The sequence below is a fragment of the Polyodon spathula genome, chromosome 1, assembly GCF_017654505.1.
Source record: "Polyodon spathula isolate WHYD16114869_AA chromosome 1, ASM1765450v1, whole genome shotgun sequence".
NCBI lineage: Eukaryota > Metazoa > Chordata > Actinopteri > Acipenseriformes > Polyodontidae > Polyodon > Polyodon spathula.
The window spans coordinates 53,576,929-53,593,664 of record NC_054534.1 but is presented as its reverse complement, the minus strand read 5'-3'; positions in this window follow the sequence as shown (position 1 = coordinate 53,593,664).

Sequence of the window (16,736 nt, the reverse complement as noted above, 5' to 3'; positions counted from 1 at the left end):
GGCAAGCCCACAGACGCCTGGCCAGTCTACAGGGGTCACTGGTTCGCGTTGAGCCGAGGACACCCTGGCTGACCTAATCCCTCCCTACATGGGCGATGCTTGGCCAATTGTGCGCCGCCCCTTGGGAACTCTTATCCACCATCGGTAGTGGGATAGCCTGGACTTGAACCGGCTACCTCCAGGCTATAGTGTGCATCCTACACTCCATGTGGAGTGTCTTTACCAGACGCACCACTCAGGAGGCCCCTGGCATCCACATGTTTGATGTGCTTTCGGTTTGTTGGGTGTGGATGGGGAGCTGCATGCAGGAGGAAGTGGATATGTACAGCAGATCATAAGACACAGCTGCAGGACAGCAGGAGTACCAACAGTGCTGTAATATGGATCTATGAGATGTTCAACGGTATAACAGTTTTTTGCAGGGGAGGAGGGGGTGTTGGGCCCGACACTCACATTCATAGTAACATGGAGAGGGGGTGGAGAGCACAAAAAAATGTGTTGGTATGATTTTTTTTTTCCATTGTTGTGTTAGATATGTACCGAAGAAGTATAAAATCTCAGAAACTGAAATCGACACCCACTGAATCATGTTCTTTTATAAATAGACTAGTTCCTTTTTAGTGAATATAATAACAGAACAAAAAAAACAGTTACTCTGTTAAGGAACATAACTCCTTGGATGTACTGGACAGTGTGTCCAAGGAAGTTTACATGCATTGTGACAAATGTTGAATAATGCCAAGGGTATTGTTATATGAAATAGTTTGAGTGGCATTAACCCTTAGCAGTCAATTTATTCAGTGCTTGTCAGGCGCATCAGGTCCAATTTATTTTCACAAGCACTGTTTATTTTACACACGCTGTTTAAAAGATTTTTTTTCAGAGTAAAACAGGTTTAAAAGGCACTGCATAGCATAGGACACTCAGTACTGCATCTCCAGCCAAGCCCCACCCCTTGTTTGCTGTATTTTTCACATACCTTTTCATAGTCGTGCATACTGATAAATCCTCTCCTGATCACTCGTTTCATCACCAAACTCCTCAATAATGTGATCCAAGTCATTATTTTATTATTATAACATCTCAAAAAGCTCTGCAAATGTCTGTGATATTCTTTCAGCGCTAGATGCGGAAGCAGCTATCTTCCTTTTTGTGTCCGTGTTATCTCTGTTGTGCAGGGGCTATGTGTATTGCTCAGCTACGCCCCTTTTTTCTTATCGGTCTCACTCAGCCATTTAAAGGTTTTCTCAGCTTTTTTCCGGAGAAAAAACAACTAGAGACCTATGCTTGATGTCTTTTTGATGATGTTGGACACGGTCCTACATAGGACCGCAAAGGGTTAAATTACCAATGTTTTGAACATCTTCCCTGAATTATACTGACTGAAAATACACTCTGCTGTAGTTCTCAAATAGACTCACATGTCACTGGCAATGCTGCCTACAGTATATTTGAGTACAATTGTTGGTGGTTGTCCTCCAGAGGCTGGTAGCCTGCAGACATCTGCTCTCGAGTTCCTGGGTATAAAAAGACACTGATTGGCCCGTGGGATCAGAGGACGCCCGCTGACCCTCAGGTTCCTGAGCTGTGTGGGGAATCACTGCGGTGAAGGAGAAATAATAATAATAATAATAATAATAATAAATAATAATAATATATAAAATAATAATAATAACATAGAATACAAGTTCTTATTCTGTTAACCCCCATTTTATTAATTGAATATTCTAATTTAAAAAGTAAATAAAAAATAAAAAAAAACAAAACAAAAGCTTACTACCTTTCCCAGTGCATTTGGGCAATGCCTGGGACCCCAATATATGCTAACATTTTAAGCCCAAAACAAGATCAAAAGGTGCTATATATTATGACAGCCATAACAATATAAAAAGGCAACCTCCACTACCAAAATGAACAGGTTGTCTAAGCTGTGCTGGTATGGTGACATATTTGCACACTTGTTTGCCAATGAGATTGCTACCTATATTATTGCCATTTATAAATTATTATATTACCTTCCATTTGAAAATGGCAATAAATAGAATTATAGAAAATATTATTGATCCTTCAGACGCTCAACATTGCAGCTTCCAGTGGTACCAATAAGCATAAGCATGCCATTTCTTAATGCAACCCAAAATGAAAATCATAATAATAACACACAAATTAACTTGTTTGTTTTAACAATACTTGTCATGAAGTGTCATATTAGCTGGACCGTTATCCTGATATATTCTTTAAATTGCTTGATGTTGTGAAATATATTGGAAAATTACATTTAAAATATATGGATTACAAATATTAATTGCTGCATTATAATATATTTTTGAATGCCTTTTCCTTTCCAAAACTGAAGCACTTCTATTCACGTGAAAAAAGCAAATATTGGCATGTTCATTATCATGTACCAAAAAAAAAAAAAAAAAAAAAAAAGACTTAGAACAGAGACGTATAGGATGTATAGGATGTATAGGAGAAGGCTGACAAAAAATATTGGAGGTTAAACAGCTAAAAAAAGTGTTAAGTAAACCATTGCAGGAGGATTTATTTTGTTTCTGTTGAGTAGTATTTGTTTTGTTTTCCACAAATTGATTTTGAAGCCATTCGCATTACCGCTAGCTCATAAAGTAATGTTCTGTGTGCTGGGTGGAACAGTTATTCAGGAAGCTTTTTTTTCAAAATGACCTATTTGTGGTTAATACAGATTTACATCCTGTAATTGTACAAAAGAAACATGAGACTTCCTGCAGCTCAGAGTATACGATGTAGAGCTTGGCACTCTGAATTTGTTTTTGTCTGAATATTTATTTTTTAAACTTAAGCCTTAACACAAGGGGTGTGAAACGTATTTTTTTTCCCCAAAATGTTAATATTTTGAATTATATCTAAATGTTATCAGAAATAAGCATGTGAAGTATAAATGTTGGACTTATTGTTTATACAGTAGTAGCTGTACAACATACAGTTATTATTTAATATTCAGTAATTATTCATGGTCTGTTCCATATACTCATTAGGGTTGTACGAATGTGGTCCTTTACGCAGTAATTTTGTAGAAAATTACATGGAATCTAACACCCTTACTTCACCCTTTAAAACCTATATGTTCATTTTGTTACACACTTTGTGATCTATGATTATACAGAATATATAGAAATATTGATGTTCCTTCAGCAAGACCAATATCGTGGGAGGATGTGAAGGCCTTGATAGAAGCTATTAAAAGACAGCTCACTATAGCAAGATGTGTAATTTATGAGTAAGAAGCAGCTAGACAGTGTTTGAATGCATTAGCACCCGCAGCCATAGGCACAATACGCACTGTGAGTACCTTTGATTTGCAAAATTTCGTCTTCATAAATGTGGACTGACATGCAGTGGTCCAGATAAGCTGCGTAACTGCCATTTTTACATGTTAAAAAATCCCAAATACGCAATCAATTTTAATAATGTGTAAAAATGTGCATAGCAATTTTGCCTCATAGCTTGTCTGCCTCCCCTAAAACTTCCACTAATAACTGCATCTCCCAGAATACTATGTCTTCAGTTACTAGGAAACTGCACAATAAAAAAAAAAAAACATGCACAAAAAAAAAAAAAACATTATCCAATCTCTGGCTAGCCCTGTTGTCTTTGCAGCCATCGCAGTAAAAATAAGAGAAATTCAGAGCTACACAGGTTGAAATGTAAGCACCCCAGTCCTGCTACAGTTCCAACTGGAACCATCGTCAGAGGCAACCGTTAAAAACCGCTTTACTCTCTCATTGTTAAAATTAGAGGGTAAGGTACCACCAGACCCAAACTGACTTCACAACAGCACACAAACTGGCAGTTAATGAAAATGAAGACCAGATTTCAAAGTGTTACTGATGAAAACAGATGTGTTTGTTGAAAATCAGGAAAATGCTGCCACAACAAAAAAGATGTTGAGTGATATACATTTACTAAAACTTTTATTAAAAGCATAACTGGAAGAAAATGGAGAAAACAGGAATATTCAGCAAATACCAGTACAGCAACTCAACAACTTTCCAGTATACTGGGAAGCAAAGACAGGTATTTAACACGACACAAATATGAAAGTTCAAAGTTTAGTGGCAAAACAAAAGCATTACAAAAAACAAAGGGAAGGGAAATGGCCATATGTGCTACTTGTTCAAGCTTTTGTAAATGGCTACAACTAAATATAACAAATAAAGTACACCAAGGTGTGCAATAAGAAGCCTGTAATTGTATCTCAGGCTTCTACTGACATGGATCCTTGTGACAGAGATCGAATTAATCTTGGTGTTGGATCTCCTTCCCGACCTGTGAGGGCACTGTGTAAAAGGAACAGAGTACCCTTAACTAAATGGCATGACAATTTATTCCTTAGGGTAAGTGGAAGTCAGTCATTTAGGAAGGGGGTGAAGCTACGGCACCCAAGCTCAATGACCCGGACGGGAGATGGCGTGGGAAGTGAGGACTGGAAGAGCGGATGCGCTCGTTAACCTAGGGGTCATCGGCGAGGGTATAAACAGGGAGCGTAGCATAAGTGATCTGTTCCTTTGTACATGGTTAGCAACAACCTAGAAGGAGTCCCCGTTATTTGGAAACCTTGAGTGTTCTATTAGTCTGTCTTGTAAAGTTGTTTGTATTGTCTGTTTCACGATTACTATCACAATCCGGAGCTGCAGCCACAGGCCAGCATCAACTCAGACACCACCACTAATTTTTCACTAAGGAACTGTTTTTGCACCACAAGCACTTAATTCACGCATTGTAGGAACTGCGTCTGTGTTTTGTGTGGGTGAGGAAAGATGGGACTTTTGGTTGCGGTTCAAACCTGTGGGAGTTTACAAAACAGAAGTGATCCATGCCACTGTACCACTTCCAACATTGTTATCATTTACAGGTGTTTGCCATAAGGCTCTGTACATTATAATCATTGATAAACACCCTTGTACCTGTGAATCATTGTCCATGTGATTAATCCGCTCTGCACTGCATTGATCACTTTGCCACAATCCTTCACCTTCGGTCTCATCATTTGTCTGGCCACGAGAGTTTATTCCTTATATTATTATTATTAGGGGTCCAGTACAAGGTTGTCCTGGAAGAAAACTTGCTTCCTTCTGCTCTGACAATGTTCCCCAACTCTGAGGATTGCTTTTTCCAGCAGAACAATGCTCCATGCCACACAGCCAGGTCAATCAAGGTGTGGATGGAGGACCACCAGATCAAGACCCTGTCATGGCCAGCCCAATCTCCAGACCTGAACCCCATTGAAAACCTCTGGAATGTGATCAAGAGGAGGACGGATGGTCACAAGCCATCAAACAAAGCCGAGCTGCTTGAATTTTTGCGCCAGGAGTGGCATAAAGTCACCCAACATCAATGTGAAAGACTGGTGGAGAGCATGCCAAGACGCATGAAAGCTGGTTTGAAAATCAGGGTTATTCCACCAAATATTGATTTCTGAACTCTTCCTAAGTTAAAACATTAGTATTGTGTTGTTTAAAAATGAATCTGAACTTATTTTCTTTGCATTATTCGAGGTCTGACAACACTGCATCTTTTTTGTTATTTTGACCAGTTGTCATTTTCTGCAAATAAATGCTTTAAATGGCAATATTTTTATTTGGAATTTGTGAGACATGTTGTCAGTAGTTTATAGAATAAAACAAAAATGTTCATTTTACCCAAACACATACCTATAAATTGTAAAACCAGAGAAACTGATAATTTTGCAGTGGTCTCTTAATTTTTTCCAGAGCTGTGTGTGTGTGTGTGTGTGTGTGTGTGTGTGTATATATATATATATATATATATATATATATATATATAAATAATATCTATATCTCTATATATATATATATAGAACCTACCATGGTACCCTATATGTTATTGTGGCAAAGTGGTTGGTAAGGGGAACAGATGTACAGGTGATGCGGTGCAGGAGTGATGAACAGACAACAGTGATTCAGTGAAAAAAGTGCTTGCCTGTAATCCAGGTCTGGTGACCGTCAAATAATAAATCCCCGGCTATACACAACGATGTGTAAAGCGCGGGGATAACAAAGCAGGGCACAGTCCCGAACAAAAACGAACACACGGTCACCAGTCCTGGGTGAGTGCAGACGTGCTTGTGGTGCGTGAAGACACGGGAATGTTGTGACTGTTCTGTGCAGTGGTGATCCGGATTGTGCTGACCCTGGTCGATAGCTCCGGATAGGTGAGTTAACTGTCTGGTGGTGCAAAACGCAGACAATTACAAAACGGACAAAACCCAAAACACAATACACAATACGCTTTTTCTCTTTCTGCACGAGAGCTCCTCTCTCGGTCCTTCTCTCTGCTAAGCTTTTACCCAAACGAAAGAAAAGATCATCGTTACCCTGGCCCCTATATGTAATCCCGCATGATATCTAGGTAAACGGTTGCAGCTGCCTTATTACTTGCAGCTGCCTCTCGTTTACCTTTCAAATCAATACGGTCTTACAACAGAGTCGCGCTTCTTTCCAGGCTGACCCACTTCCCTGACCCGGAAACGAACTGTCAGGCCAGCCCTTCCAGATACTTCTCCTCTCGTTCTTTAGCGCCCTCACAGGTCGGGAGGAAGATTCATCACCAGAACTCATCTTTCCGTCACAACAATTTATTTAGCTTTAGTTTGTAATTAAATATTGGCTGATTCATTTTCTAACTTGTAAATTAGATGATTTACTTTAAGTCTTAAAGTAACTTAGCTAATGATGTTCCTTTGTTGGTGGATCTGTCTGGGTGGGGTTAAACTATCCTGAAAGAGCTGTTTTTTTAGAGGAGTGAAACAGATTGAGGTTAAGATTGTTTGAATTAGTGGAATATTATGTACTATTACATTTTTAGAAAGGGAAACTCAAAGGGATATATTGTTTAACCTTGCTTATAAAACAACTCGACTATAAAGCACTATCTTTATGATTCAAATGGCAATAATTTGATGAAATGTTGAATACATGGTATATATATATATGGAGGTCTCTAAACGCCTTGTACTGTATGGTTATTCTTTCCTATTTGGTCAAAGTATCTTGTCATGGCTAATTCCAGCAGTTCTCAGGTAATAAAGGATTGCTTGGTATGGCCTTTACTATAGTATAATGTTGGACGAGATAACATCACAAACAGGAGTTTTGGTTAATTGTACAGCTTTTTAGCATGAGAAGGCAATTTACCCACCCTTTAAAATTTCTCTGATGACATCTAGCACACCCCAAGGTTTCCACCCATACAGCAGTTGAAAAGGCAAAGAGAAGTGGGGGAATCAGCTTGTCCCAATTATGCATGTCACTAGCAATAAATCTACGCAACAGGCTCTTGAGGGTAGTATCAAAACGCTGTTGCAGTTCATCTTTTTGAGGGTGATGAACCAATGTCCTGATTGCATTACTACTCAGAGGCTTGCATGCTTCGCTTACCAGCCGTGACATGAAGTTGGTGCTTTGGTCTGTTAACATTTCAGGGGGGGGTACCTACCTGGAAGAAAACCTTGATAAACGGAGTGGGATGGCCTCAGGATAACATGTAGCGTAATCTACAATGACCAACAGGTGCGTGTATCCTAACGTACCTATCTCCAGCGGCCCCACCATATCTTCCCCAATGCACTCAAAATGAGTTTACACTAATGGCAATGGCACCAGTGAAGCCTGTGTCACTGCTGTAGAGCTAGTCAGCTAACATCCAGGACCACCTCTTCGTCTATCCCTGGCCAGTAGAACCATGACACAAGCCTTGCTTTGGTTTTATCCCTGTCCAGGTGACCAGCCAGGGGAATAGCATGAGCCAACTGTAGCAAATCAACCTTATAGGGCCTTAGGATAAGTAACTGGTGATGCACTTCCCCCGTCTGGGGACATTTATTGACCCGATACGTCTGGAATCGACCACCCTACCATTAATTACAGCCACCTGATCGAAGAGACACCCCAGCACATGGTTGCATCCTTGCACCAGCCTGAAGTAACAGGAGAGAGCAAAAAAACAGCCCCCTTGGCTCAAAGCTCGGAGGTTGGTTTCCCCGGTGCCTCATTCTTTGCATCCTGGCATTCCTGCTTTGTTTTACAAGGTCTGAATTTATGGCAAAACTAAGCCAGGTCGTGAAAGGGGAAGATATGTCTGGTTACTTCCTCCTTCTTGGCCAATGGGGTTGTAGCAGGAGACAAAAGTGCTCAAAAATGCTGTTAGTCCCACCACAGAATGACCGGATACAGTGGTCAAGGAAACAACACCACTTGTATCTTGGCCGTATTGTCTCCAATCATCATATTTACCAAGCATTTGGAGAAGTATGGACATCCTCATGGATGCATGCCATTGTTACCTGTCCCTTCAGTCCCCTATGTACCAGTGAGATCAACCCTTCCTGAATCAGAGACTACACCCTGAGTCAAGAAGGGTGGGTTTTTGTGTCTTGCACTGTCACAGGAAGTACAAAACCCTTGAGCTGGATTGGTCTTATTAAAGCAGGTCTGGTTGGGTATGGTCAGGTTGCAGATAAGAAGACAGTCCTGTGGGTCCTGACCATTTTAAATGACTCTTGCAAAAGTTTGATACATTTTTAAAGATTGTTTCAATAACGACTCAAGTTCCAATGTACTCGTACATCCTCACAGTTGGGGATATGTGAAGATTACGAGGCAGGTGTATATGCAACAATTTCAAGTATGTTAAAATATTTATAGTCACCATGTATGTGTGATATTTAAGGAGACCATTTAAATAACTTTAAAATATACAAAAGAATTATGGAAACTGTAAAGGTCCAATAAATTATGTACAAAGTGAAAGTTGATGTGCAGTCATAAATGCAAGCAATCAAGCAACATCACTTTCTAACATAAAAAAAAGTAACATTTAAAGTAAATAGTAAAGTTTTAATTGACTGAGGAAGTGTTTTGCTAACTTTTGATTAATATTACAAAATAAATCAGAGGGAGATCAAGTTGAACAAACAAATATTTATTTGATTTGCATAGTTAAACATAGATGTTCCATTAACAATTACTTTCTCAGTCTTTGGGCAAAGCAAGACCCCCCCCCACCCCCACCCTCACCCCCACGCTCTTATTGTAACAAACTAATAACCGTACTTACCTTTTCTTTATATACTATAATAAAGTATGTGTAAACCTTGTGCATAATTCCGCACTATGTGAGAACTGCTGCTACATTTTTACATGTGGTGTGGCTTCCCCCTGCCAAGTAGTAATTCTGGTCATTTACCACTGTTTAATGAATGAGGCCCTTTGTGTTTTTTTGTTCCTGTTGGCCTGGTTTAAACAATGGCTGCCCTGTCACACCTCACAAGCCTCCTTTTATGGCCTAAAGTGTTCTCCACAAAGATGACTTGGTCAATACATGGAATGACATAAAAATGTCCATATAATTGTGACATTCAAATTGAATAAAATTGAACAAAGAACAGTTTCTTAATTATGGTTTCCAATGTATGTGTTATAATAAATGAGCACTAAACTAGGCCATATCATACTTAATCATAATTTGATTTAATAGCTAAATATCTAAAAACAGTATGGTACAAAGTTAGTGAGACTGAGTGAATAGTTGAAGGTCAGTTTTTAGAAGGGTATGTCTATCCACACAGGTTCAGTAGCAAAGACAGTTTAACCGCTAAGGAGATACACAAAGTGCATGCTGGTGTGTATTTATTACATTTTCACATGTGATATTCATAGGGTTTAAAAGGCAAGGTGTTTTTGCTGAAATCAGCTTTCTTAATGTTACAATTTGTGTTATAATATTGCAATAATGGAAGAGAAAATCAAATACAGTAAGTGACAGACTTAAAGGGCACTGTGTAACTGATATTTTACAACAATATTGTAATGATTTTGTTAGTAGCTCTGGAAGGATTAAAATAAGTATTAATATGGAATGCCATTGTACTCTTCAAAAACAATTTAAATACCTATTGTAGCATATAATGTGTTCTCCTATAAACAATTATATTCATCCATAAAACATTGGAAATTGAAATGGCCTTTTTTCTGAAAAGAGAAAAGAAAACATAAATGTTACAAACCAAGAAATAAAGATTTTAAGAATGCAGTGGCCCCTTGAATGAAATCTTTGGGTTTTTGACTCATTGGGTGTTTCTCTTTTCAGAAGGAATGGTGCTAATTACATTAATTTACCCTTTTATACGTTGTGACAGGGTAGCATTGTGGGCCCAGATGGTATCGGCAGGCAAGGAGACTCAGAGGCAAGGAAGCTGCAGTTTAATTGCTGCTGCACGTTTTAATAAACACAAAAATAAAAGGTTAAACAAAAACAGATCTTGCACACCGTAAACAAGAACAAAATAACCAGCTCAAAGGCCAAACCAAATGTTTAACCAAAAAAAAAATGTTCAGGATGAGCCTTCATTGAAATTTATCCAAAATATACAGAGAGAACAACACACAACACACAACACTAAACAAAGCCTTTTCTCCCCTTTTTATACCATGTGGCTGGAGCCTAATTATCATCAATTATTCAATCAGCTCCAGCCACATTCTCACATGTATTTTGGCAGGGATAGGAAATTAACCCCATCCCTGCCAACCACAGCCAATACACCACAACACAATATTTACAGGCCCTGCCCTGCCACATACATATATAGTGTATAAGAAGTTAACAAACAGAACAGATAATGTCCACTCCCTTTCAGCTAACCCAATGAGATATGTAAGAAAGCAGCCACGTCTAACAGGGGTGGAACTTGCCTTCAGTCATTGCAATGTATTTATCCAATGTGTGTAAAAGACTTTACAGATTTCTTGTAAAACCCCCTTCTGGATTATCTGAACTGGAAGCAAACATTCCATACCCAACCCTCTTACCTCAACTTCCTAATAGTGTCTTTGATGTTTACTGGAAGGAAAAAAAAACCTTGAAGAAAACAAAAATTCCACTTAAGAACATAAGAAAGTGTACAAACAAGAGGATGCCATTCAGCCCATCTTGCTCATTTGGTTGTTAGTAGCTTATTGATCCCAGAATCTCATCAAGAAGCTTCTTGAAGGATCCCAGGCTGTCAGCTTCAACAACATTAAAGGGGAGATGGTTCCAGAATCTCACAATTCTCTGTGTAAAAAGAGTGCCTCCTATTTTCTGTTCTGAATGCCCCTTTATCTAATCTCCATTTGTGACCCCTGGTCCTTGTTTCTTTTTTCAGATCGAAAAAGTCCCTTGGGTCGACACTGTCAATACCTTTTAGAATTTTGAATGCTTGAATTAGGTCGCTGCGTAGTCTTCTTTGTTCAAGACTGAATAGATTCAATTATTTAAGCCTGTCTGCATATGACATGCTTTTAAAACCCAGAACTTGCATTTTTAGATCTCTTTAATCCTTCAATTTTTCCTTGAAACACAGTTTAAGTTCTATATATTGTAGACATGATCAGATTAAAAATATATATATTATAGTTTTTATTAATCTTATATTAGGAGTTACTGCCTTATTTCTCCAAACCTCATATGTGTACACAGGTCACCTCTGAAAACAAGATGTTACAGCTCAGCTCATCAAGACCATTTATAAATATTTTAATGGCAAGGTGGCAGGACTGTTTAGAGCTGCGCAGTTAGAGACAGCAGCTGCAGCATGAGCAGGGGGGCACTTCCCCTGAACTGTGGACTGAGTGTGTTACTTCTCATTAGTTGTGTATGTTTGCATCTGTTTGGTGTGTTTTCTGTGCCCATTTCCATAAATATACTACTTTTTTAAAAATGTATTTTATGTCCAATTCTCCCCAACCAGGTCTGTCTGAGCTGTATATAAGAGAGCGGTGGCCTGGCTGGGGTTGTACTGTCATCGGTTCCTGACCTGTGTGTTTCTTGTAAATAGAGGTGCCTGTTTATTTTACACACTGACTCCTCATTCTTTCCTCCACTGCCTACAATACATTACTGTATACACACTTTTCATGTTGAATTAAAGATTAAAATACATTACTTAGGAAGGTTCCATCAGCAATACAATTGAATATAAGAGCATCATCTGTTATTATTAAACAGTTCTAGTATAATATTATAACAAAAACACAAATTGAAAAACAATAGTACCTGTGAGGGTGAGACCCTCACTGTAATATTGAACTACCTGTTATTGTGATTATTATTGTGATTATTATTCTAAAGGTGATAGAGCCGTGAGTTCATTATGTATTGTGCATGCTGTTGATCGAGTGTGCTTGATATATGATGGTGTATTGCTGTAATTAGATTAGACTGCTTCCATTAATGAAGTTACCATAGCTATACATGTGGAACAATTGTTTTTTTATTGCCATATGTTCGGTAATCTTCCACTAGAAGGGAGAATGCTAATTTTCAGTCTTTACTGGTAATAGTTAATGACTAAAGAATAATGACAATGATAATAATAATAAGTAAGTAATATAATAATTGATCGGTCGTGTTATTAACAAAGACAGTATTCATGCAGGTTAAACAAATACATATAAATGAGAAGAAGCATGTGTAATGTAAAAGTATTAATGTTTTATTGTAAAAGGAGGAATGTTAAATAATAGTTTATTTTGTATAAAATGATTCCAGGTGCAAATGTTTGAGTAATTAATCCTGTTAGAAGTAGGCGTGGCTGGGGATTATTTAATGCCATGTCTTTCCTTAGGAGGGAGAGGATTATCAGGTCAGTCATGATCTTGTCTGTTGAATGTCAGTTATTGGTAATATAATCTGCTAGTCTGTGTTAATCACTGGCAGTTTGTGTGCAGTATCCCGTGCAAAATAATAAAATAAACATTTATACCTGTGAACGCAACCAGTGCGTTTTTTTTCTGCGTTTTAAATACCTCCGTGTTCCAGTGAAGATGATGTGATTGAGGGTGGGGCTAGGCTGAACCATATCACCCCGTTACACTGTTCAAAGTACTTGCAGGAGCATAACTCAAAGAGAAGGCAGGTCTCAAAATGAGAAGGAGACTTGTCACTCCACAAGGATCCAAGGTTCAATGTGAACATCTAACAACACCTAGTGTACTGGAATTTGAGACATGCATTGCCTGGTCACACAATCATCTAATCACAAGATAAGAAGTTTCCAGGACCATACTTTGGTCAATATCTGTCATATACGCCACTTAAAGCCTTGCTGTATAGCATATGCTTATGTAGTAGGACATTTATAGAGTATGCTATCTAGGACATTGGCCCATACATTCCTACAAAGCTCCTGATTTTGCATCTTCTGTCAATTAAAATTTAACCTGACTGTTGGAAACTGCAGATTTAAAAGGCCACAATGCATGTAGAAAAAATCAACTATGCTATGTTGCAAAAAGTTCCTAGAACAGCCGACTGTCTGGGTAGCTGGTCAGGTGCAAACCTATGGCTTTCAAAACAGGCGCCATCTCTTTGGAAACTCGGGAAATATATAAGAGTTGTACTCTCGTACAGTAATATATAGTAATAGAATAAATCAGTAACAGTTAGAAGGAAATGACTAGCAATAAGGCTACCCCCAGACTAAGTCACACCTCCAGTGTCTCACCGGCAATTGTTTCAGTAATACATCAAATATGTTTGGGTCTTGTGCATGGCTTGCAATGGTAACATGCTTGTTTGGATTAATGGGACTGTAGCAGGGAGAGATCTGTGCTGACTCTGCTGGCGTGTTCACAGTACTGCAGGAAGAGGGCGACAGTCGTCCAACAACCACCTGTGAGTCATGGCAGTGACACGGGGAGGTGGGAAGGTAGGTGTGTGGACTTTCCCCCTCTCTGAATGGCTGAGAGGCGAGTCTTGGCAGATTGCTAGCCCTATAAAAAAAAATGCTCTGCTGTTTCCTCAGGTCTGCCCACTTAGACGCAACGAGAGTGCGGAAGCTCTGATTCAGGACCGGGAATCAGCTGGGATAGAGAGAGCGAGGAACCCTTGGGCAGACCCCGGCGTATTGTAAAAGAGCAGGCTAGTTAGCCGACAGAGTAGGACGGTGATCCGGGTCGTGCGGGTAGCGGCGACCGGGATAACGCTGCCGAGTGCAGCACCTTTTATTTGTAGTTTTATTACTGTTTTATTTTCCCTTGTTCTTTTCGCCTTCTGTTTTCATTATTATTTCTTTGAGCACCTGTGAGTGCACTTGCTGTTTGCATACCAGCTGTGGTATTTCCGTGGTGCTGTCTATCATCGTTCATAGGCAGCCCACAGCCAACAGTGCCCTCTGCCGGAAAAAGTAAGAACTGTCAAAAATAAAACTGGGCACCTGTGTGGTGTTTTTAATTACACCTGTCTGTCTTCTAGTCAGTGAATTACCCACACCCCTTCCACAGGGACTGTAACAAATTCATGGCTACAGCTGTAAAAAGAAAGCAGTCCCGAAAAGTGATTAACAACAACTTCAAGATTTTTCCAGGAAATTGAAGCCTTGTAAGTATTCCATTCTACAGTAAGTTTTAACTACTACCTAGTGAGACTGAACAGGCTGTGTGATTCCAAAGTTGTTCAAAACTTCAGTTTGCACAGAGATGAGGTGTTTCCTTCTTTAGTATTGTTGGATAATTTCACCTCCAATGACTGCTACGAACAAGGGAAAATGAGATTGGCATAATTGGCATAATTGACAGTATTTTATAATGACATTGACCCAATTAATTATAGTGATTTAGTGATTTAAGTAGGAAGGGGTTATGTAGGAGTAGTTGGTTGATTTAACCATCTGGAATGTATTGAATACCTTATTATATCAAAATCATATTACGTTTCTTTGGTATCTATTAATTGTCTTATGCTAATATTATCTACAGTTTTATTGCATATACTTTTTTCTTAATGTTATTTATCATATGTATTTTAAAGATGTCCCAGTTTTGGTAGACTGCTCTTATTCAAATAACCACCTAGTATTACTGGAAAAAATAATATGAAGCTTCCACCTACACAAAATACCATTATAAAGAGCTGTGACATGGAAATTGTGTATTTTTAGTTACATTTAAGTTTGTGCAAGATAGGGCAGGGCTGGACGTTAGAATCCCCTTATTTTGAGACAGGTGTGAAAGTGTCAACTAACCCTGGTCACCTACAATAAAAGAGCAGCTGGAAAGCTGGTCCTTTGTTCTTTCTGTGTCTCAGCAACCAGGAGACAAATGTAACAAATACTATACACATATCTGACAAACACTGCTTGGAATCTATTCAAGGGGAAAATGACCATTGATTCTAATAGATGGTCATAAAGAAAAGATCATTTTAGTTATTTTAGAAGTCCTTCATTCCTTGAGTTTCTTTGCATGATCTTTAGATACAGTAATGTACAAATTCTTATATAAAAATATGTTTAATATAAAATATTGTAATATCTGAGTACAACCTTTGAAGAGCTTATTGTTGTTTAGGTACTCTTTGTATCATGTTTTATTTTCTGTTATCACATCCTGGTGACTTTTTAAAAGTCAGACATTTGAACTACACGTGGTCTCAGAAGAGACCATGGATCTATGAGCTAAGAAGGTCCATGATGTAAGAAGGACCCTGACCATGTAGGGCCTTGTATGTCAGCAGCAGAATCTTGAAAGTGACACGGGAACAGACAGGTAGCCAATGCAAGCTTACATAGTAAGGTAACAACAACCTTTTTGTATCTATATTCTAAATGTGAATAAACCACGCTTCACCTTTAAAATTAGATGACAGATGAAAAAACAACAAGTGATGAACAAATAAATACAGCTGCATAATTGCTTTTTTGAGGTTAAATCATTATATCCTGTGGCAAAAAAGAATGTAGATGTGAGAGAAATGTTTAAATGAGGAACAGCACAGCAAAGAGCTAAGAAAATGACTAGCAACTAAATAGTAATAGTAAATAGTCATTTGAATCATTCTACCTGTTACTCAAATTCACATTTTGTTTCCCACATGTCAGTGATGAGTAACCTAGTCACAAATCAATTTTAGTAAGCCTGGTTAAAATTCATTGAACCTAGGTGCATAATAGCTCCTCCCAATGCTCCTTCTGCATGCTAAGACTTAGCTGTGGTTGTAATTGTTGCCTACAGGAAACTAGTTTAAATTAGGTTTTTAAACTGACATTTGGTGTGAATTCCATTCAGCAGGCTAGTGTAAAGTACACAGTACTAAGTTCATACAATGTTACCAGGTATATACTAAGTTCCATGTTGCATTTTGTCCAGTGTTATTTTACATTTTGTACACATGTTGAAAAGTTCAAAAGTTCAAATAAAGATTAGAAGAAGAAATCAAAACAATTCTCATTGCTCTTTTGCATGGATAATATCTGAACCTAATTAATAAAGGTAACAGTGTTAAAACTGTCATCAGGGTTGTACCAGGAAGTGATTTTTAATTTGAAGCATCATATTGCCATGTTTAGTTTCAGGTTCGCCGGTTGGAAAGCCTGCATTGTTTGAGAGTGCTGTACTAGCTCAAATTGTTTGAACTCTTAAATCTGAAACATTTAGTATATTTCAGTAATTTAAACTATCATTTAAACACAAAATCGTGGTTATTATTATGCTATTATATGAGCTATGCTGTGTGGTGAGGTGATACATGTTTTCATCTTGAAGAGTATTCACCATGGACGTCAGAAGAAAATACCAGTACCGATGGAGGTGAGGCTAGACTTTCTACCCCGTTTATCAGTGAAAGAGACAGTGTTAATTTGAGGCAAATGACTTTAAGGATAAGAAATATATTGTTCAGAACTGTGAATGTGAAAC